Here is a 23,139-nt window from a genome sequence, read left to right as displayed (position 1 = left end):
CGTTAGCGTGAGTAATCGAAAATAATTTTTAAAACAATACAAAAAAATAAGAACAATGATAGAAAAAAAGATTCACATTAAAGGTAATTAAAAGCTAACTTTTATAAAATTAAACAATCAAAATAAATTAAAATTAGACAAACCACGAACTAACGTTAAAAGTAACTATGACAACAATAAATATCGAATATAAAAAAACTAATACTATAATAATATCTAGTATATTAATAATATAAACTAATAATAATATAACTACTGTTAACTGTTACTAATAATAATATTATCAACAAAGATACTAGAACAATAACAAATAAAAATAAGTCAATAATAAATAAGTTTATAAAAATATAATATTAAAAATAAATGTAATATATTAAATAACTAGGTATCAAACGAGGACTAATAATAAATACAATTAACTATGAATAAATAAAATAATGTGAGAAAATAAATAATAACATAATGACTGAAAAATAATAACTAATGAATTATAATCATGATTACAAGTTATATCGTAAAGAAAAAAGAAAATTATCTAAAACAAAAAATAAAGAAATAATAAAAAATAAAAAATCTTCTAACACTACTTTTTCTTCTTTCTTTTTTAATTGATTATTAAATTCTTCTTATCTTTTTCTTCTTTTTATTTGTTTACTTTACTTTTCGTTCTTTTGTTTACCTTTTTTTTCCTTCTTTTTTTTTTTTTTTTTTATTTTATTATTTAAGTTTATAAAGTGTTAAAAAATTCGAAGTTCTTTTTTATTTTTTTATATATATTTTTTCTTTTCCTTTTTGAATGCTTTTTGGTGTGTGTTTGCTTCAAGTTAATTTATATGATCGTTGATAAGTTATTTGTGCTTATAAAATAGAAATTAATATTTTTATATATAGATTTTTTTTTTTTTCAATATTCTTTATATTTATCTTTAATTTTCTCTTTTGCCGTTATAAAAACGCATCCGCCATTTGCGAAGACCTTGCAAGAAATCGTAAACTAAGTAAACTAAGTGAATAGAAAAAGTCGTAAACTAAGTAAACTAAGTGAATAGAAAAAGTCTCGCACTATAGTGGAACTAGCGCGTTAAAATGTGTCAAATTTTGTTAACCAGTATCAAAAAATACTTTTCCAATTTTTAAAAGTAAAATAAATTTAAAATTAACAAGATATACTTCTAATAATTTATACTTCTATCAACCCAGGCTGGGTCCCAGCTAAGTTATAGAAAAAAGTTATAAAAAAAAGTTTACATAAATTAGCATTGAAAGCTGTTGTTTTTAAAATTATTAGTTGGTAAATTGATGAAACAGAGACTGTAATGAAACAGACGCTGCATATGAAAATGAGCTTTACTTTGCTTCTAAAGTTCAGGCTAAACCAATTACTGCTCATTATGAGCCATTGCTTATTAACGAAAGCCAAGATAAAATTACAGAAGAATCAAAAGTTTTATTCAAATTGTTTATGAAATCTCATCAAAATCAACTTAATACTAATTTTTTTCTAAAACTTAAAGGAAAAACACTCTTGAAAAATCCACAGGGCTGGACTTCATCTGTTTATGAAATACTGAAACTGTTCATAAAATGGGGTACAATGCAAATATTGATAACCCCTCACAAGTCTTTATAAATCAAATAGTGTAATATTCTGAAATTGTTTGCTATATTCCAACAGACTATAATCTTAAAATAGAAAGTAATTGCAAAATATAAATTTTTGAATGCGATGTCTCTACAACAAATAAATCTTTCCATTTCTGTCTCAGGTTTGTACATTGATGTTGATTATCCTAAGTGCAAATCCAGATGGAATTAAAAAATAAAATTGTTATGGAATGGGTATTTTTTAAATGAAATTCTCTATAAATATAGAAACAGCTTAGAGTTGTGGAAAGATGACCAAAATGATTCATTGACAAAATTTATTTCATAAAACATTTTATAAACCTAATAAATATCCAAAATTTTTAAAATATCGTAGATTATTTTTTCTGATCCATTAATATATATATATATATATATATATATATATATATATATATATATATATATATATATATATATATATATATATATATATATATATATATATATTTACGTATATATATAATATATATATATATATGTATACACATATAAATAATATTTATTTGTGTATATACAAAATATATATATATAAATATATTATATACTACTACATATTTATATATATACTATATACTACTGTATATTTATATACACATATAAACAATATTTATATGTGTATATAAATATACAGTACTGTATATTTATATTTACATATAAATATTGTTTATATGTGTATATAAATATACAGTAGTATATAATATATATATATATATATATATATATATATATATATATATATATATATATATATATATATATATATAAATATGTAGTAGTATATAATATATATATATTTTTATATATATATATTTTGTATATACACAAATAATTATTATTTAAATAAATATTATACTACTTAGTATTTAATATATATATATATATATATATATATATATATATATATATATATATATATATATATATATAAGGTAAGTGTGGGTATTAAGGCCCGGCGGGTAATAGGCCCACTAATCCAAACTTAGGGAAAAAATAAATTGTGAAACTTTTTTTCGACATTAAAATATTAGAGTTATCTGGTTTTATCACTGGCAGCAAAAAAAAATCAGCATTTCTTTACATTTTCATTTTTTTAGGTGGGCCTTAATACCCATACTTACCTTATATATATATATATATATATATATATATATATATATATATATATATATATATATATATATATATATTATATACTAAGTAGTATAATATTTATTTAAATAATAATTATTTGTGTGTATATATATATATATATATATATATATATATATATATATATATATATATATATATATATATATATATATATATATATATATATATATATATGTAAAATTTATTATCAGGCATGATTTGAAAAAGGGAACTTATATTTAGAGAAAGTAACTGCACTGTTTCGAAAATACGCAGGATTTTAAGTTAAATTTTAACATGTTTTGCCTGTCGTTTTTTGCGCGTGCGCTTAAAAATGTAAACAAAGCAACCCGTCTATACATATATCTATTCCACACCGATTATTTATATAAATATATACCAATTCCTTATTTACCTCAATATTTTTTAGTAAAATAGTTTATTCTGAAAAAAACATTCAAGAGCAAAAAACTTAACATGCGCACATTTAACGCATACGTAGAGCTTCGAAGAGACTTATAATTAGTGATCGACCGAAACCGAAATTTGAGCCGAAACCGAAATTACCGAAATTTCGGTTCAGTTAAGCCGTAGCCGAAACCAATACTGAAATTTCGGCCGAAATTTGAAAAAGAATGTTTAAAATCCCTGAACCTTTTATGATCACTGAATCAAAGTTAAAAAAATTATTTTATAAATATCTAATCTTTTTCATGTTTTCTGGCGAAAGTCTGTTTCTTTAGTTTGAAAGAATGCCTCCATCAGTTAAAAACGACCTTTTTACTTTGGTAGATGTTGGTGGATGTCTAAGAAATCTCTTTGCTACATTTGCCAATACAAACTTTGCTTTTAATGTTGTTTTCTAATATAAATCTATGAAATTTCAGATCTTCTTCGGAGTTTGAATCAATTTTTGAGACATTGTCAACCCAACCAGGCATTGCAAATTGCAACATTTCAGCCCTCTGCTGTTTTGTTCTGGTGTCAAACAAGGGGATTGTTCTTTTTTTTAATTGTAATAGGCTCAACTTGATCTGAGGTTGGTATATTTTCAGGACTGCCGGTAGTTGTAAGTATTGCTTTTTCAGTTAGGAGATTTTTTAGAGTAAACGACTTCTTAAATGTGATGAAAGTCCGCTAAGTGATTGAAGTTTTGGATTGTGCGATCCACGAGATATTTTCAAATTGCAGATATTGCAAGTTCCATATTTGAAATCACTAGCTGTCACGGTAAAATGATTCCATAAACCAGTTTTTTTATCGATTATTTTCCATTGTAAAATTTCATGATCACACTCTATAAAAAAACTTAAAAAAAGTCTTATAAAAGTTTCGGTTTATTTCGGTTGCGGTTTGAACCGAAATTTCGGCCAAAACAGGAAAAGTAAACAAATTGTTGAAGCAGAAATTTCGGTTTCGGTTTCGGCCGAAGCCGAAAGTTTCCGTTCACTACTTATAATTAGGTTTGTTTTTCTGCTAAATGCACTTCATTGATAGCTCAGTGGTTAAGTGCGATGTCATCAGTTTTGTTTTGGGGGTTTAAGACCTATACTCAGCGTAATAAATTTTGAAATTTTTTTCAATTTCGCTTCTATTCTTATATCAACAACAACAACAAAAAAATACAGCAAAAAAGATTTCTAAAGTTCAAAATAGAATTTTTAAGTTTTCTCATTTTATAAATTTATTATACGCGATTATCTCTATATAAGGCTTGCAAACTCAACATATGCTAAAGACGTTTACACTTACAAATGTTTATACGTAACGCTATACAAATGGAATAAAAAGATCTTAGACTACTTAAAACAAAGTCGTAAAAAAAAGTTTATTCTTATGATTATAATTAAAAACAAAAGATTAATAGTCTCAGCTATTAAACGCCAATTGAAAAAATAAGCCAAAAAAATATTGCCCATTTACGTCGGTTTGTTGCAAAATAAACCTTTATGCGTTAAGTTTCCTTTTGCATTTATCATATATTTTTTGACTTGCATTTATCATATATTTTTTAACTTTAATTATGTTGCATACAATTGTATAAAAACATATAAAACTTGTACTGATATATCATTTCACGGATAAGCATTTATTACATTTATTAAAAGTAACAAATAAATAGTTTTTGTCTTTATTAGAATATATCCCATGAAAATTTATTTCATATATCTTTATTAGAAGGAGTTTTTTTTAAATTTAAATAAAATCTTATTTCAAGTTTGTTTTTCTAGTTTCTTTGCCACAAAGTGACATCACATACGCAGAAAAACTGTGGCTTCAACGATTTACGAAAAAGCCTCGTCTATCATTTTTAACGGTCTTAGAGCAGATGACGTAGTTAAACAGCAATCAAAAAATATCAAGAGAAGGACAAATCTAAAATTGAAGTTTTAAATTTCCAAAAAAAACTGATCAGGGTTTCTTTAGATGGCTCATGGCAAAAACGCGGACATGCTTCACTAAATGGTGTGGTGACCACTATTTCAGAGGAGTGATGTATTGACTTAGACGTCTTTTATTAGGGTATTGTAGGGGATGTAGAACGTGGAAAAGAAAACAGAATAATCCAGGTTATGCTGAATGGAAGGCAAATCATAGCCTTCCAGTAGTTAATGAATTATTTAAATTCTATTATTTTATTTCGTTAGCCAACCCTCCAAAATTTGATGTTTTTCCCAAAAGAAATCAAAAATTTCAGCTTTTACTAAGAGTATAGCATATACCTATATACATTTTTTTTTTAATTTTTTATTAATTTTTTAGGTGCCCCAAGAAGTCCTTACGGTCTTGTCACAGAACACCGCGGAAGTGCATTTAACCAGGAAGTTCACGCCTCCTTCCTTACCTTGACGCGAAAATTTGTCCAGAGCTTGTTTCGAACCTGGATCTCCTGCTTATAATGCAAGCGCTCTAACCACTGCGCCACGGCCGCGTTTTGATTGAGGCCCTTCATTTTATTTGCATTAAACTGTTTGCCAAATATAAAGCTCTAATTTCTAATTGATATGAAATAATGATCGTTTTTCTAAATTTTGTTTAAAATTGACTGATTTTGCTCTAAAACACTTTTTAATTTGAAATTATGAAATTTAGGGATTTTTTTGTTTTTTTTAGTGGTGAATCACCTTTAACAGGTATTTTCTATGTTTACTACATTTTACAGAAGTTATAGAAATTGCTAGTCACGAATCCATTTTTTGGTGGAAGGAGGAAGGCATGGGGGAGGAAGGATATTTAAATATTTTTGTATTTTGTATCACATGTGCATCTCTTAAATAAAAAAATAGGTCCTTCATTTCTAAAATATATTAGGACTTTCAGATTATGGCGGGGGAAGGAATACCCCTATCCTCCACTGTCACAGGAAATAGATCTCTTCTTAAAAAGACTCTCACACTTCCGATAATTTTGTGCACGCGCATTTTTAATAGTACGTCATGGTTCCTTATGCGCGGAATCGCATTAAAAAATGTAAATTCACAGATATATTATGAAAGTGTTCTTGAAAGAAAGAGTTGTTTGCATAAAGTTTCTTTATTTTATGATAAAGACATTGATTTTGCTTTATAAGTTTATTCAAACATTTTAAGTGAGATGTTACGAATATTCGGTCAGTATTTCGTATTTGGCCTATTTGGCTACTTTTTTTAACTATTCAGTATTCGTCCAAATATTAAATATATTCGGTCGATTACCGAATACCAGACTGTAATAATAAGAAAGCGCTTCCACCGGATATAATAACAAAAATTTTTTCATAGTTGTATTAGAATAATAAGTTTAGCATTTTTTGACCATAACTTGTTAGGGTATACTGTTTAATTTAAGCAATCAGTTTCATGTAAAAATTTACATGAAACTGAAACATTGTAATTCAATTTACAATTTACCTTTTCTTTTCCAAATCTTCATATGTGTGCATACTTTCTTTAAAGACTGATTTGGTTGTTTTTATCTACTTTTTTTTTTTCTTACAAAAAAAACATAAATCATCACTGGTGCTTCCAGACACCGGTTATAGTTCATCAAAATCAAGCATCCTTTCATTGAGAAGGGTTAACCTTTTACTGAATTAATGATTCTTCATTTAACTTTTTTTGCTTGCTGTGTTTTAATTGGTATCTTGTTTTTTTGTTTGCAACATGCAATTAAAGGACCACCGAATAAGTATGAAATTTAATTTTGCAACATGCATTAACAAAAAAGGAGACCACCGAATAAGTATGAAGTTCATGAGTGCAAACTGGCATAAGTGCAAACTATCATATGTGCAAAGCATAAATTGGCTTATGTGTAAATTGGCATAAGTGCGCCAAAATAATACGCAGACATTAGCATTAATGCGAAGCAGTTGCAAAAACTGGCATAAGTGGGAAGCATAAATTGGCTTCAGTGTGAACCGGCATTTGTGCTCTGTTTTCAGATTTTTAATCTGCTCAACAAGCTTTATTTGTATTAGTGAAAAAAATACAGGGAGAAAATTTTTTTCGTTGACTAGTGTAATAGATGTGGTTTCTCGTAACAAGTATAAGCTTATCACATTTTAGCTTATTAATCACGAAAACTTCAAACTGCAAAAGTATATAATGTTTACAAACATATTGATTAGAATTACCATTAGCTGGCGCCCATATAGTGCTGCTACAAATGTATCTTTAGTTGTTTTATTAACTGCTTGTATAGCAAATGACTCACAATCTCCGTCATCCCCCCTCCCCAGTTAATCTACAATTTTAATAGTCATTAATTATAAGTCAATAACGTACACACAACAACTTGATATCCACCGATGCATAGTGCGTTATTTTTACAACCTAGAAGGAGTGAAATTTTTTTGAACTTATCTCAAAGTTTATTTTCGTTTTATACTTCGATAGTAGATGGACGAAAACAAAAGATGGTAGATAGTAGATGGACGAAAACAAAAGATGGTGTTTAAAGACCAAAATCAATGCAGCTACTTAATAATTATTCTATCCACGAATTTTTAAAGTCGTGAAACAGGTTTGTAGGCAATGGTTTGATATCTTTCGTAATTGTGAATATAGCTCGTCTGAACCTTTATTCTAAATTGTTTTATTTTGGTATAAAAATTGTTAAAATTTTTATTATTACTGTTGTTTACAGCTTTTAACAAATATCTTATACTGAATTCTAGAATTCTACTAAAAAATGAGTAATTTTAGAAAAGTTATTTTACAAGTATTATGTAGTTTATAATTATAATTACCGATTATTATTGTATGGTGATATGGAAATTAAACTTTATGCCTGTAAGTTAATAAAACCAAAAGTATATTCTGCACACGTTTTTTCTTTTTGGCTCCTTCGATTTCCCGGATGACTCTTTTTTAATAAATGGGTACAAACCACCAAATACTTTAAGTTTCAATTAGTAATGAGTTAGTTATTGAAGAAATAAAAGACGATGGAATGTTTGATGATGCTTTTAATGTATTTACAAATCAAATTTACAAACTTTTATCAAACATTTGAGAAAAATTTATAAAAAAAGAGAAGACATTGGAAACTTTGAATTTAAAATGCATAGAGGGTCAGCTATAGACAAAAGTCAAAGTTTAAATATGATCAAACCTGTCTACAAATTACACACAATTTTTTCTCTATATAAATGTATTAGAGAAAGATCTACAGACTCGGACAAAACGAGTGCAACCAAATAATGTTAATTTAGTTTCTTTATATACAAAGTGCTGCATTTTTTCAATTTAGAGAAATAACTATGTAGCTGTTTAGAGACATAGTTTTTCAAGTTTTATTCATCACAAGGTTCATTATTTGTACACGAAAATTAATAAATTAATCAAAAGTATTAAAAAAAGTTAATTTCCTTCTGGACAAAACAAGTGCAACTCGACAAAATGTTGACCAAGCTGTATTTCGCTATCAATATTTCCTGGCAAATCCTTTGTTGTCGATAACTGCCTTGCATCTTCGAGACATAGATTCGATCAGGTGATCAATGAAACTTTTTGGAATTGCTGCCCAGGCTTTTTGGATTTGTTCAAACAGTTGATCCTTATTACGAACACCTTCACGAACAATTCTGCAGTTGACGATCTCCCACATGTTCTCGATAGGGTTGAGATCCGGGGATTGAGGCGGCCAATCCATCACCAATAGGTAGTTGTCTTGAAACCACTGCTTGACTACTTTTGCAGTGTGTTTCGGATTGTTGTCTTGCTGAAAAACCCATTTTATTGGCATATTCCATTTAGCATGAGGTAACATAAAATCTTTCAGGATATTTTTATACATGAAACGGTCCATTGTTCCATCGTTTCGATGTATTGGACCTAGACCGTTAGCAGAAAAACACGCCCAGACCATTACATTGTCTCCACCATGCTTCACGGTCTTATGGCAGTAACGAAAATCAAGGTGTTTTCCAACCGGTCGACGTACACGACAAATCCATCGCTCCCAATGATGTTGAACTTCGATTCATCGCTGAACAGGACAGTTCGCCATTTCTGCACATTCCAGTCAATATAAGATGTAGCAAACAGGAGTCTTTTCTTCTGGTTTTTTAGGGAAATCAGCGGTTTCTTTGCAGGGTGTCGAGAAAACAATTCGGCTTCAAAAGCACGTTGTCTGATTGTTCGGTCCGATACAGGCAGCTCTAATTGCTTTTATATCTCGACTGATGATATCCAGGGATCCTTCATGACAGATCTGACGATCATAGAATCCTCTCTAGAAGTGGTGGAACGCGGTCTTCCACCTTTGTTATTTGCTGTCAACTTCCCCGTAGAACGATATTTGGAACATAGTTTTGATACGGTCCATTTTTTCACGCAATATTTATCACAAATACTTTTTTGTGACATTCCACTTATGTAATCGCCAATAATTTTCTTTCTTAGTTCCAATCCAATACTGTCGGGAGCCATTTTTGCACATGAAGTCATAAAAATAATAAAAATAAATAATCACGCTTCTCAAGGTTTACCGTGTTACATTTACCTTGTGAAGATACAATAATGCTCTGTGGAACACAACGTCTTGGTTGGATGCGGACTGTGTTGTATGTAATGAAAGACTTGTTGTATTTCACTTCTTGTATTGATGTTCCTCGATAAAACATTTTGATAAAACTCACTTCGATAAACTGTCTTGATAATACTGACTGATTGACTTCCATATACTGACTGAATTACATGTCGATTTACATGTCTTTTATACAGTAAAATGAACCTGTGTGAACCTGTTCTGGAAGGTTCTAGATACTTCTTTTCGATGCTTCTGGAAGCTTCTGGATGCGTCTGGATGCTTCTGAATGTTTCTGGATATTTCTGGATGCTACTGGATGCTTCCAGATGCTTCTTCTGAAAATTTCTGGAAGCTTCTGGAAATTTCTGGAAACCTCTGAATACTTCCTTTAAGTATTAAAAAAATTTCCGCGATGTTGACACAGACCAGACTTAAGAAAAAGAAACAAACCAAAAAAGTTGCACTCCTGAACTGTTTGCTATGGTAGTATAGTTCGTTTCGTTTTTAAGACATGTAAAATTAGGAACACTTTTTAGCATTGTTCGATGTTGGTTGCAAATGTTCTGTCCAATACTGTAGGTATTTTTGTACAACCGGATATGAGGTGGAAACATCGAACACAAGTATGTGTTAACAAAACTTTAAAAGTACTGAGTTTACAAAAAAATGCCATTGAAAATATGATTGTTATATATGTAGAATTTTGTATTTACGGGCAACTTCATCTTGAGTTTGCGTTCAAACCGAGTCTATACAAATGGTTGAGGAAAAATGAAAAAACTTTGGTTTAAAAATATGGTTTTAAATATAGTAACAACTTTTTTGTACATTACGTTATTTCAACAGTTTTTTATTCGTGCTATGCACACTATATTACATGTGTGTATTAAAATAAGACAAACACTTTTTATGGAAGTTAAATTTTTATTTAGTTGCAATGGATCTCTAACTTTTTTAATTATTTTTGCATAACAACACCATTGATTGCTATTTCATTACATTTTAACAATTAAAAGGTAATACTTAGCCACAGCTGTGGATGCTAATTTTGTTTAAAGCTGTAACAAATGAATAATGGAATAGGCATTGAAATGTGCCGAATTTAAAAAAAAATCATTTTAAAAAAAGCAGTTTTTATTTTATTGTTAATATTTTCAGACATGGTGATCACAAAGTTGGGTAATCACATATTTTTTTGTGAAAATAATATCATTATTTTTAACTCTAAAGCTTTCTTTTTTTTATCCATTTATTCAACTAAAAATTGAAAAATTACAAGTTTTTTATAATTTTTGCCAAATTAGGTTAGGTGTCACTCATATAGTTAAAAACTAGTCATTGTAGTGACGCCTAAATAAAATTAACAAACAAACAAAAAATCAACAGCAATAATAAAAAATAAAAGCATGCTTAGTTTAAATTAATTTAAAAATAATAATAATAACGATAAAGCTATAATAAAATAAATAATAAGTCAAAAAGTATTAAAACACTCAATTAATAAAAACACCAAACAAAAACAAAAATAATTAGCAAAACAGCACAAATAAAAACAAACTTTACGCAAACACAAAAACTACAAAACGAAAATGCAAACACAAAATTTTGTACAAAATAAAATTAAATTAAAAAATATAATTTTTTGTTATTTGAATGAAAAAAGAAAGGTGAAGAAAAATTAGCAAAATAAGCAGTGAACAGCAATAAAAATAATTAGCAACAACAGCACAAATAATAACAAACTTTATGCAAACGGCATAAAGTTTGCATAAAGTTTACTAAAGCGAAACACAAAAACTACAAAACGAAAGCAAAAACTACAAAAATGCTAACAGAAAAACTTCTAAGACATGTACCAGAAAAAATCTGCGCGGACATTTTAAAGGATATTTTTTAACTATTGTATTTCGATATTGAATGTTATATATATTTTGAAAGTACATATATTAATTATCTTAAATTTCACTTAAAAAAGTTTGTCAAGTTTTGTGCGTGAGAACGCGCGCACTTTGCGTTTTACACTCAACATCACCGTTTTGCACGGTTTTCGGCTGGACTTTCTTGGTAGCTCTAATCCATTTATTTTTGAAATCTTTAATGTTTCTGGCTTCTTTTACATTGAACCTTGGTTTTCTTTTGATAAGAGCCCAATATCTTTCAATTGGACGTAGTTCGGGACATTTGGTGGATTGCAGTATTTTTCAACGAAATCTACTTTATGTTCTCTAAGCCATTTTAAAGTTGTCCCTGAGTAGTGGCATGATGCTAAATTGGGCCAAAATAACGGGTTATCCGTGTGTATTCTTAAAAACGGCGAAAGACGTTTCTTGAGGCAATCTTTTGGTGTTAATTGTTCCCATAGTCACAAAACAAGAGCTTCTATCCCCACATTCACAAATTGCTTGCCAAACTAAGAATTTTTTAGCAAAGTTTTGCATTCCAATGCATTTATAATTGGAATTCAGTTTCTTGCGATTAATTGCTGAGTAATATTGGTGTCCTGGAAGAGATCGGAAATATGCAGCGCAATAAGTTTCATCGTCAATAATCAAACAAGATTTCTTGACACATAAATTTTTATAGAGCAGCTTTGAACAACGAATTGCGACATTTTTTTGCTTTTCTTCACGACGAGGAACATTTTTCTTTTTGTAAGATTTATAACCACAATTTCTCTTTACTCTTTGTATAGTGAAAACACTTGTTTTGAATTTATTCGCTAAAGTTCGAACAGTTATCTCCAGTTTACTGTCTAAGGCATCTTTCACTTTTTTACCAAGATCTCGTCTAACAAAACATTTTTTTCTTCCACTTCCTGATTTCTTTTGATTGTACCAGTGTCATGAAATCGTTTCACTACGCTCTGCACTGTTCTCAAAGCAACCAGCAACTCTTTAGAAATTGTTTTGTTTGAAAAACGAGGATTTTCAACGAGAAAATGCAAAATTTTTCTTGCTTCTTATGTTGATGTGATGACATTTTATTAAAACTAATTGTTTAAATAACAGTGTTGTTTAAATTTTTGAATAACACTAATATAATGACATTTCAAAACAATTAGCTATTTAAAATGATGCACGGTTTCCGTAAACACCACATCAAAACACGCGCAGATTATTTCTGGTACGTGTCTTACAAAATATAAAAAAATAAAAAAATAAAAAATAATAATCTTTTTTTATTTTTGGCGAAAAAAACAGTGTAGAAAAATAGGTAGCAATTCATTTTAAGTAGTTCTTTCTATAATTATTTTGAACGTTTTTTTACGTTTTTTAGTGCTTTGCTTTTAATTGATTTTTATTTTTGTTTTTGTTTTTGTTTTATTAAATTTTTTGTTCTTTTATTCATTTTATTGTTTTATTTTTTCTTAAATCTTTTAGTTCGTTTATACCTTTCAATAATTTTCTTATTTTTACTTTATTTTCATATTTATCTTTTTTATTCTCCAAAATAATTTCCTTCGCTTTTCCTTTTCTCTTTTTTTCCTTTTCACCGTTAAGCTTATAAACAGCTTGTTAGTTGAATAGTTAGCATATGGTTTTTAATTTAAGAATTTGAATTTGGTTCGATTACAATGCGTCTAACATCGTGGTTACGATTACAATGCGTCTAACATGTCTGGTAGGTATACAGGACCTTGAGCTCGCATTAAAGAAGTTAATCCTTTAGCTACATTTGTACTATGCTTGGCACACTTCTTAAATCTTGATGGTGGATGCGCTGTGGACTGTTGTAGAAATGCTGAAGAGTTTTTTATTTTGCTTTAAAATATCTATAACTTTTTAAGTGCTTTTATATATAGATGAGAAATACTTCAAAACAGTTTAATAAAAACAGAAAATGTATCACTTAAAAACTATGGGATACAGGTGGTCAACCAGATCTGATGCAAAAGTTAGTTTAAACAATAATTGAAATATTTAATGCACTGTCATTTATCAAAGATGATTAATCGCAAAAGTCAATCACAAGATCAGAAGCTAATGGAATAATCTTGAAACGATTATAATGGCAACATTAAGAGGTAATATACTAGAAATTACAGCCAGTTAAGACTTATTTAAAAACAATTGTAAGTTTATACAAACCGTTAATTTGATATGTATTAGATCTGAGTAGTATGATTGATATCTATGAAAAGAGAGAGCAATTAATAAATCGGGACACAAAGCATATCAAAAAATACGCAAATAAAAAAGAAAATTAACTACAGATGAAAAAAAAGGAGAAATATATTTTGAAATTCAAGACTCTTTATGGATTAATAGATATTATGCTATTATTGATAAACTACATTCTAAACTAGAAATAAATAAATTGTGCTATGATGAAGCCAAAAAAAAATTTAACTTTTTGTTTCAAATAATAAAATCACCATCAGAAATTTACAAAAAAGCAGAAACACTTAAAAATATATATAAAAAATAATCTTTCCACTTTATTTGCTAACGATTGTATACAATTCAGAAGTTATTTAATAAATTTTTAGCATTAAAGAGGGTTAGGTTTTATTTCAGGTTGGGAATGACTGGTGTGAATGCCTCAATAAGTTAACAATTCTATCTATTGAATCTGCACTTACCATAGATATGAACGATAATGACATTATAAATACATATGCAAAACAAAACGTACGTAGAAAATTATATATATGTTTTTAATGTTAAATGAGTTTAGCTATGTTTGTATTGTACACTAGTACATAGCACACATAAAACAGCTGTAATTAACAAAAACAGGTTGTTGCTAAGCAAGATTAGCTATTCATAGCAACCGAATATAAAATAAACCACTTTCATAATAAACGCAGACCTCATATTAGTACTCATGCTAAGTTTAGTAAATAAAGACCGAATATTTAATTAAGAGTGAATTCTGGCCCACTGTAAAGTGTTTTAAGCCTTTCAGAACTTGTGGTCTTAAAAATCAAAAAAGTGCAACATTTCTTGGAGTCAAGCTAAAATATAGCCACGGCAATGAAGCCGAAGAATAAAGGAAAAAGTGATTCAGCTTCAATTGTTAATTGGTTTATTTTTTTCTCCACAACAAAGACCAATTATGAGAAAGACACGATAATCATTTCTAAAACAACTAGCAAATTGTCGGCAGAAGAGAAATTTGCACTAATCGTTGATGTTAATCGCTCCATTCAACAGTACTGAAAAAATTGCAAACAAGCTGGAAGCTTAAATTGCTAGCTATATCCTTCGTACCACAGAGTTAAAGATATTAAGTTTTTATATTATCCTCAAAGGTTATAATAACATAAAACCCTGCAGAAATACCTCTTCACGCTCTCTTTGGTCACATAATCTATCGTTTTTGTTAAGTTCAAGAAGCGAACGAGAAACGATAATCACGCCAAGTTAATTAATGACATTGTCATTAAATGGGGATGAAGAAGTAAACAAAAAAGAACTTTTCCATTGGATTATTATATAATGCCAAATAAGAACTTTATATTGTATTCTTAACATTTCATACCGCTTAGAAATAAAAACATGATAAAATGGAATGAAAATAAAGATAGAACGGAAAATAAAAAAGAAAGAAATGCTGGACAAGTGGGTTTTTCAATTACTGTACTTAAACAAACTGATAAAACAAATGCTGGTAACAAGTGGTGCAAATTCGTTCGAGATTTAATCAAGCGCTGTAGAATTATTTCAGAATGAATAAATTCAAGTCATAAAATCAATTCGTTTGTAGTTCATTATTAAATTGTTGACGAAGATAAAAGATAAGTGAATTGAGATAAAATAAAACAAAATTTACCAAAGATTTTTATAAACATTTTAAACTTTGATATCAAGAGAGAGTTATGTAGGCATATCGGCAGTCATTGAGCAAAACGTGCCAAATAAACAAGACGCTAAATAAACTAATAACTGATCATTTGAAAATGCTATTGCCTGTATAACAACGCTACTCTACACTTAAAATTATACTACTTTTAAAATTTTCAGCAACCACGAAGTTATTAAAAAACTCAAATAATACAGCACCACTTTACATTGAGCGTACGGCTTTACGATTACTGGGATATTCTTTTGGTCTACCCGACGTCCAAGGAAAAATTAATATACTTGTTTATTTTAATTGACACCATGTGGCTCTTGTGACAACAAAATGCTTTTACTACTAGGTATTCGTAGAGAAATCAAAACCAATCAAAATCAAAACCTATTCTACGAATATCCACAGAGTTAGTTACTTCTAATTGCTAATACAATTTATTACATCCGAACTGTACTCCGGAAATAAAAAAAAATTCCAAAAATATTACATGCTTACCGTAATATTTGCCGAGAATTTACAGTAAATCAAACCTGAGACCTAACGGGTTTAAAGTAATTGTCCTTCCCGACCAAACATCAAAATTTTGAATACAGTATATGAAATATACTTTCAAAAACAATTGCAGTATATGGAATATTGAAAACATGAAGCGGTAGGCAACCAAACACTATAGCGATAGTAGACTTTTACCTCATTCAAGATAAAGATGTTTTTCAACAAACTGAGTATTTAACGCAAACAAATTACGACACTTTGGCATCAAACAAACTCACAAGCTGAATCCTTTATGAAACCACTGATTACAGCAATACGAGCCGCACACAACGAACGAAGAAACTGGAAAAAGCAACTATACAATTTCCTGTTTTCCTACCGTACCACTCCCTATTGCACATTTTTATAACTCCTTCATTTCAGAAAAGGGTCAATGCAAATATCAATGATTGAGCCAAAAACGTTTAAATAGTTCATAAGCTTGAGAAAGATTTAGAGACCTTTAGTGTTTTCTAGCGTTGGAGACAAAAAAATACTAAAATACTCAGGAAAAAGTACCGCGATTTGAAATACAATGCAAAGAACCAAAATTTAAATTTTAGGCAAACAGTATTGATAAACAAATAAATTTTAATAAAACCACCGCACCGTTTAAGTTCAAACCCAACAAATTTACGGCATAGTACGGTACAATGGTTACTGCAAGATCACACGCTGATAACTCGCAAAAAAAATATGCTTCACACAGAATCAATGAACTGCAATTCAATCCAATTACCGAAAAGGAAGATGAGAATACTTGAAAGATTGTGCTGCGAGATTGAGATCTTAAGAAAACTTTACATATGTTACTTTACCTTTGTGGAGTCATTGTATTGAAAATAAACGGTAATAAAGGTTGTAATTCATCATCTAAACCTTTGTAAATTTTTATTTCATGGAAGAGAAATCATGGAAACTTGAATTCTTGCTATCAAACATCATTTGGAAGAACACGTAAACACAACAGTTTGTATAAGGAATAATTTACAAGGAAAACTTGAATTCTTGCTATCGAACATCATTTGGAAGAACACGTAAACACAACAGTTTGGGAATAATTTACAAGGAAAACTTGAATTCTTGCTATCGAACATCATTTGGAGGAACACGTAAACACAACAGTTTGTATAGGGAATAATTTACAAGGAAAATTAAAAATTTTTACTTTTCATTTTATAATTTCTATAACTGTAATATAATGTAATAAAATATTTATTTTTGCATTTTGAATTTTTTCAGTCTAGATTGTTAAAATGACACACTATGCGCTGATTAAATTTTGCAACGTAAGCCTGAATGAAAAACAACATTCAAAAATGAAATTCTCGCTCGTACATAGGTTGAGAGTTTCTGATTAGGATATTTAAGAGTATTAAGATCGTTAACGTACGTATATTGATAAAATTAACATTGCAAATCACTTTTAAATCATCTTATTGTAATTTGCATGATGTTGTAAATGCTTGTGTCGGTGCTTGTTTAAACTTATTTATGTGTCCAATTATGATATATTAGTGATTCATTTATTTTTATTAAATGTTTTTTAGACGCTTAGGCGAAACAAAATTTTTTGCATTGTGTTGGTATACAATCGGCTATTCAGTAGGTGACCTTTTTTTGGCCTTTTTCAATCAAACTTTTACCTTTTTTTCACAAGCCTTTTCACACGAAAATTAACGGTAAAGAAGCTTATCAAAATTTTGGCAGCTCAGTTATAAATTCTTAAGTACACGCCTATGGCTTTGTTTAATTTATTTGTAAAAAAAATAATATCATTATCATTTTAATCCGAGTATTATTAAAGTCACAATTATTTTGTTTTGTGGTTTAAAAAAATACCTTATTCAAGCAAAGAAAAAAAAAGACACGGCTGAAAATGATTAAAAAACAATAAAATATGGCGACACCATAAAATTTGCTGCAATTAAATAAAATTTATAAAAAGACATTTTATAAGTAAAACTTACATACTTTGCTATTTACTTTCCAGCACTTATCGTCAAACCATAAAGTTAGCAGTTGCGTTGAAAACTTTACACTGTTTATGCGAGGACGCAATATTTTTTTTACGGGAGCAAATTTCACGGATTAAGCTGCAAAAATAAAAAAATTTGGAACTTGGAAAATTGGAATTGGAACAAATATGGAACAAATTTCATCACTTATCGTTTAGCCAAAACAAAAGTTGACAAATTAAAAAAAAAGATAATTAAATCTTTATTGTTAGAAAGGCTATTTGGCCATTCTAACAATAATTTATCAGTCAAACAGTTTGTGGAGTATTTTGATAATGGTGTAATGATAATAATAAAATGGTGTCACAAACAGTGTTTGAAGTTGTTGATATAAAAAGCAAACAAATACATATCAAACCAAAATAATAAATGCTTTGACAACTCAATTAATAACTCCGCTTATCTTAATGAAAATAATGCTATAAAGTTTATCTCTTTTTATCTATTCTATATATTTCAAGATATAATTGTATTTATATATAGTGTACCATTATATATTTATATATTATATATAGTAAAAACTTTCTTTCCTAAAACAACATGTTTTAATATTCCAAAACTTTCCTTTGTTAAGGTACAGTATAATCCTAAAAAGGTAATAACATTTTTTTCTATTGCCTGACAATTCTTTTACATTACGTTTTAGTCTATGAAATTTTCACAGATGATTGACAAATGTTTCAAATAAAATTATTTTTAAAACATCAATTTTGTAAAAATAAAATCATGGGTCAATTAAAAAACTAAAACGGCTGAAAATGTAGTGTAGAATAGCTATTTAAGTAAACGTCTGAAATAAGTGCGAAGAATTAAATAATGAATAAGAAAAAATTTCAGAATGGTTTATGGCAAACAAACTCTCTATTAACTTAAGTAAAACGAAGTTTTCTTTATTGCACCCTTTTTTTAAAAAAAAAAGATGTTCAATTTTCCTTTAATTATTGAAAATAGAGAAGTAGAGATGATGTTATAAATTTTCGGGTGTTTTTATTGATGAAAATCTAAATTGATATAAAAGTATCGCCTATTTAGGTAGTAAAATATCCCAAAACATTGGAATATTATACCATTTACGTTACTTAATTAAAAACCCACTACTGAAGCAAATCAGCAATAGTTTTGTCTAAAGTTACCTAAACTACGGTAATATATCGTGGGGTAGTGCCTATAAAACTAAACTAGAACCGTTTTACCGTAAACAGAAGGATGCTATGTTTGTGATTAATTTTAAAAATGAAAAAAAAAACACTCAAAACCTCTTTTTGAACAAATGCTTTTATTAACATTGTTTGTTTAATCTTATGTATAATAGCAAAATGCAAAAAAGTTTTTCAATTTTCTTTAGTCTTGGTAAATAAACACCACAGTATAAATATTTATTGAGCACAAATAGTATCCTGTTAGAGCCTTCGTGCAAAAACAAGCTTGAGCAACTTAAAATTTCTTATCGTGCACCTCACATCTGAAATAATTTTTTACTACTTAGGCACTACCTACTACCTAATTTAAATAAGATTGGTTTAAAAAACTTAAATTGCTTTAAAAAATCTATTCAGAAAGAGGATTTTAAAGTATAAAAATTTAGTTACTAATTTTTTCTAAATTTCTTCTCTGTGAGCTTTATTTTTTATTATATATAAATATATTTTGAACATTGCAATAGCAATAAATGTGTAAACGATATTATCTGTATAAAAGATAAATAGGCGAAAGCGGGGCAAGATGGCGAATGGGGTAAGATGGCTTTTCATATAGCAACTCAACAAAAAAACTGAAAAATGAGTGAAAACGAAGCTATACACATTGTATTTTAAAACGTCAAATGATTTTTTTAACTACTAATAATGCAATTTTATACTCATAAGTTTACTTTTTTTGCTTCAAAAAAAATACTTTGCTTTCGGTTATTCATAACTAATGGTGTCCTTTGAGTGAATTTTTTTTAAGAATATTTTTTCTCGACGCGTGTTTATTTTATGTTTCTTTAGTTAGATTAGTTGGTAATTTTTGAATTTTTATAAAGTTTGAGTCAGAAATTGCATAATAAGTCATCTTGCCCCGGTCATGTGACCAGATAACATATTTATGAACTTTTTATTTTAATTTTTATTTCAAGTTTTTCTACTTTTAAACTAAAAATTCATGCAGGCAATGAATCATTATGATAAAATGAACATACTGACAAAGCATTACTGCTTCATGACTGATAGTTTTGCAATATTTTAAGGCTTTCAAAACGTTCGCCATCTTGCCCCGCTTTCCCCTATATTTGTATACTTGTTATCTGTTATTTTAATACCATTATAATGCAATGATTTTATGTAAAAATTTTGTAAAAATAAAACACAACGAATAAAATTGGGTAAGAATATTATCAAAATAGTTTTATTATATGTGAGTGGGCAGCAGCATTTTTTTTTTTTTTCTGAAAAACTTTTATTCCTGGTAAAACTTTAAAAACAAGTTCTTAGGAAATAAATATTATTGAAAAAAATAAATAAAAATGCTAAAAATTTCGATCAAAAAGGACAAGAACTTTAGCTTGGACATGTACTTCTGCTTTTGTACTTTGCACACTAATATTACCTACACATATGTTTAACGTGAGAAAAACTGTGTTCTATTTTCAACTTTTTTAAGTCTTAAATCGTAAAAAAAATAAAAAATTTAAAAATAAAAATTTAAAAATAATATAAATAATAATAATAAAAAACCGTTTCGTCATAAACATAATTTTACATAATATGTAATTAAAAATCTGACCGGGTAAGAAAGCAACTGTATAACAGATCAAATTAAAAAAAAATCCTTAGTAACCAAAATACAAAATGATAACCAAGAAAAAAGTAAATATTGAAAAAAAGGGTAACAAAAAGTTTCCAAAAATAGAACTTAATGTTTTGAAAAAATTTTTTAATAGTTTATATGGTTTCTCTTGAACACTGTGACCAAAAATTAAATTAAAAAAATCAATTTTTTTTTAACGATAAAAAGATTTAAAGCCTTAAGTTTAATTATAACTTCAAATTTTCAAACTTAACAAAGATCTGTTTTTGTCATTAAAAAACAAATAATTTTAAGCATAAAAAGTGCAAGTTCTACCTTGTCGTTCTGTTGTTGTTTGAACTTGATGTGAAAGCGATTTTTTTTTTTTTTTGCAAATGTTGCTCCACGAGTTAACATACGGATTTTTTTTAAATCCTTAGTTTATTTAATTTCAGAACTAAACGTTTTTTTAAACGCATGATTAAAGTCTTTGAAAAGGTATTATTGTAAACTAATCTAATAAAATAAAAAACGTTGTAATGTCATTATAATATTTTTGTTATTCAAATTAACACTATTTGTGTTATATAAATTATTATTATCTGATTTTGCTTGATTCCAATTTCGGTGAAACATTTTTTATAAATTGAGACTGGTTAAATTTTTTTTCTGTTTATAGATTCTTCAGAAACAATTTTTTTGTTAAATTATTTTAGACTTTTTATATAAAATGATGGTCTTTAATAAGGCTTAAATCTGGTATTGCAGAAAAAGACTGACCCGGATTTAGGTTAGTATTTCGATGATGCAGGTATTTTTACATGTCGGTAATTTTGATGAGTCAAACCTAAATAAAAACCTAAATAAAAAACCTGAGTTTCAAATATTTGCATTTTGTATATAACTTATATTATCCTTATCATTTTTTGTTATAAATCTATATTTTTAACTTTATATCTAAATTTTTATAAATATTTTCAGACTTTTTTTTTTAAAAAGTTATTTTATTTTACATCATAATAATTGATTTTTTATTATTGCAGCAAAATCTTTTTTTTTTTTTTTCAGTTAACAATGTTAGTCGCGGATTCGAGTTTCCAATTATCCGATAGTAATATCAATATTGGATATCGAATACTCAAAGTTCAAATTATTTGGATATATCCGGATTACCGAATACCAATTTAAAAAAACTTGATGGAACTCAATACCGAATACCAATTTAAACCGGATACCAATTTAAAAAAACTTGATTAATACTCATCGTGTTTTTAACGCAACAATTAAATTCAACTTACGTTTTTTAGATACATTAAAAATCCAAATTTTTACATACATTAAAAATCCAAATCAAAAAAATTGTAAAGCAATTATACTATTTAAATTTATTTTATTCTTAAGAATGCATATTTTAAAAAATTATTGGAAAGATTATTGAAAAATTGAAGTTTTAAGCGAGTTTTAATTTTTAAAAAGACCTGCGATCAAAAAAACAAGTTTTTTTAATTGCAGGTCATAGTTTTTTTTTCTTAGGTTTAGTTTTCAAGTAATTCCACCAAGTTTTGACACTAACATCAACTGCAATGTCTTGTCGGCTTCTTCATTAACATATCCTTGTAAAATGTTGTTTTCGACTGAAGAGAATGAGATTTTTTTAATAATTCTTTTAAGGTTTTTTATAACATCCTGACAATCTTCAATGAGATTAATATTAAAATTTATAGAAAAATAACTTAAATGTTTGTTTTTTTAGTTTGCAGAAAATGTTCGTAACTTAAATTTTTTTTTTTTTTTTTGTTAGTTCACCTCCTCAAGGCCGAGAAGGCCACTACAGACGAGGAGGCTACTTATTTGTGGTTTAACCCTCTCTTAACTCTATAAATCCGAAACACGAACCTTGAATAACAAGACTGCTGCGCGGAGATATGAGTTGAGTGCGATACTACCAGGGACGTGGTGGGGATCGAACTCGGAACCTCTCGTTTATGAAGAGAGCGCTCTACCACTAAACCACTACCGCATTTAACTCATCCTTAATATATCAACAAATTATGGTTACACGTTGTGACCTAAAGCTTACAACACGTATTGACCTAAAGCTTACAACACGTTGTGACCTAAAGCTTACAAAGTGTAACAACAAAAGATTGTCTCAAAGAGGAGAAAATAATAAACTAACATTTAACAAAATAAAAATAAATTTTCTTTTTTCGTAAATATAATGAAATTA

At 28.1% G+C, this 23,139-nt stretch overlaps 1 protein-coding gene and 1 long non-coding RNA gene across 7 annotated transcripts in view; one reads left to right on the top strand and one right to left on the bottom strand.

Moving 5' to 3' along the window:
* The window catches only part of LOC136084084 (uncharacterized), a 113,338-nt gene extending 91,986 nt beyond the window's left edge, over positions 1 to 21,352 (bottom strand). For 2 of the 6 annotated variants that reach the window (XM_065804229.1, XM_065804230.1), the window contains exons 1-2: positions 21,246 to 21,347; positions 18,096 to 18,221 (exon numbers count right to left, since the gene is read on the bottom strand). The gene's annotated coding sequence lies outside the window, so the exon portion shown is untranslated. Of the gene's footprint in view, positions 1 to 582; positions 912 to 13,880; positions 13,924 to 18,095; positions 18,222 to 21,245 lie in introns of those variants that run through there. The other 4 variants (XM_065804231.1, XM_065804227.1, XM_065804228.1 and 1 more) reach the window with 4 other exon arrangements.
* A 210-nt stretch (positions 21,353 to 21,562) lies between these two features.
* LOC136084427 (uncharacterized) lies at positions 21,563 to 22,363 on the top strand. The gene is made up of 2 exons (XR_010640558.1): positions 21,563 to 21,699; positions 21,978 to 22,363. It is a non-coding gene; the product is annotated as an uncharacterized LOC136084427 (long non-coding RNA).
* The last annotated feature ends 776 nt before the right edge of the window (positions 22,364 to 23,139 follow it).

Source organism: Hydra vulgaris, chromosome 08 (genome assembly GCF_038396675.1).
Source record: "Hydra vulgaris chromosome 08, alternate assembly HydraT2T_AEP".
Lineage (NCBI taxonomy): Eukaryota > Metazoa > Cnidaria > Hydrozoa > Anthoathecata > Hydridae > Hydra > Hydra vulgaris.
The sequence above is the reverse complement of the archived record's forward strand: the minus strand, read 5'-3'. Positions and strand labels throughout refer to the sequence as shown.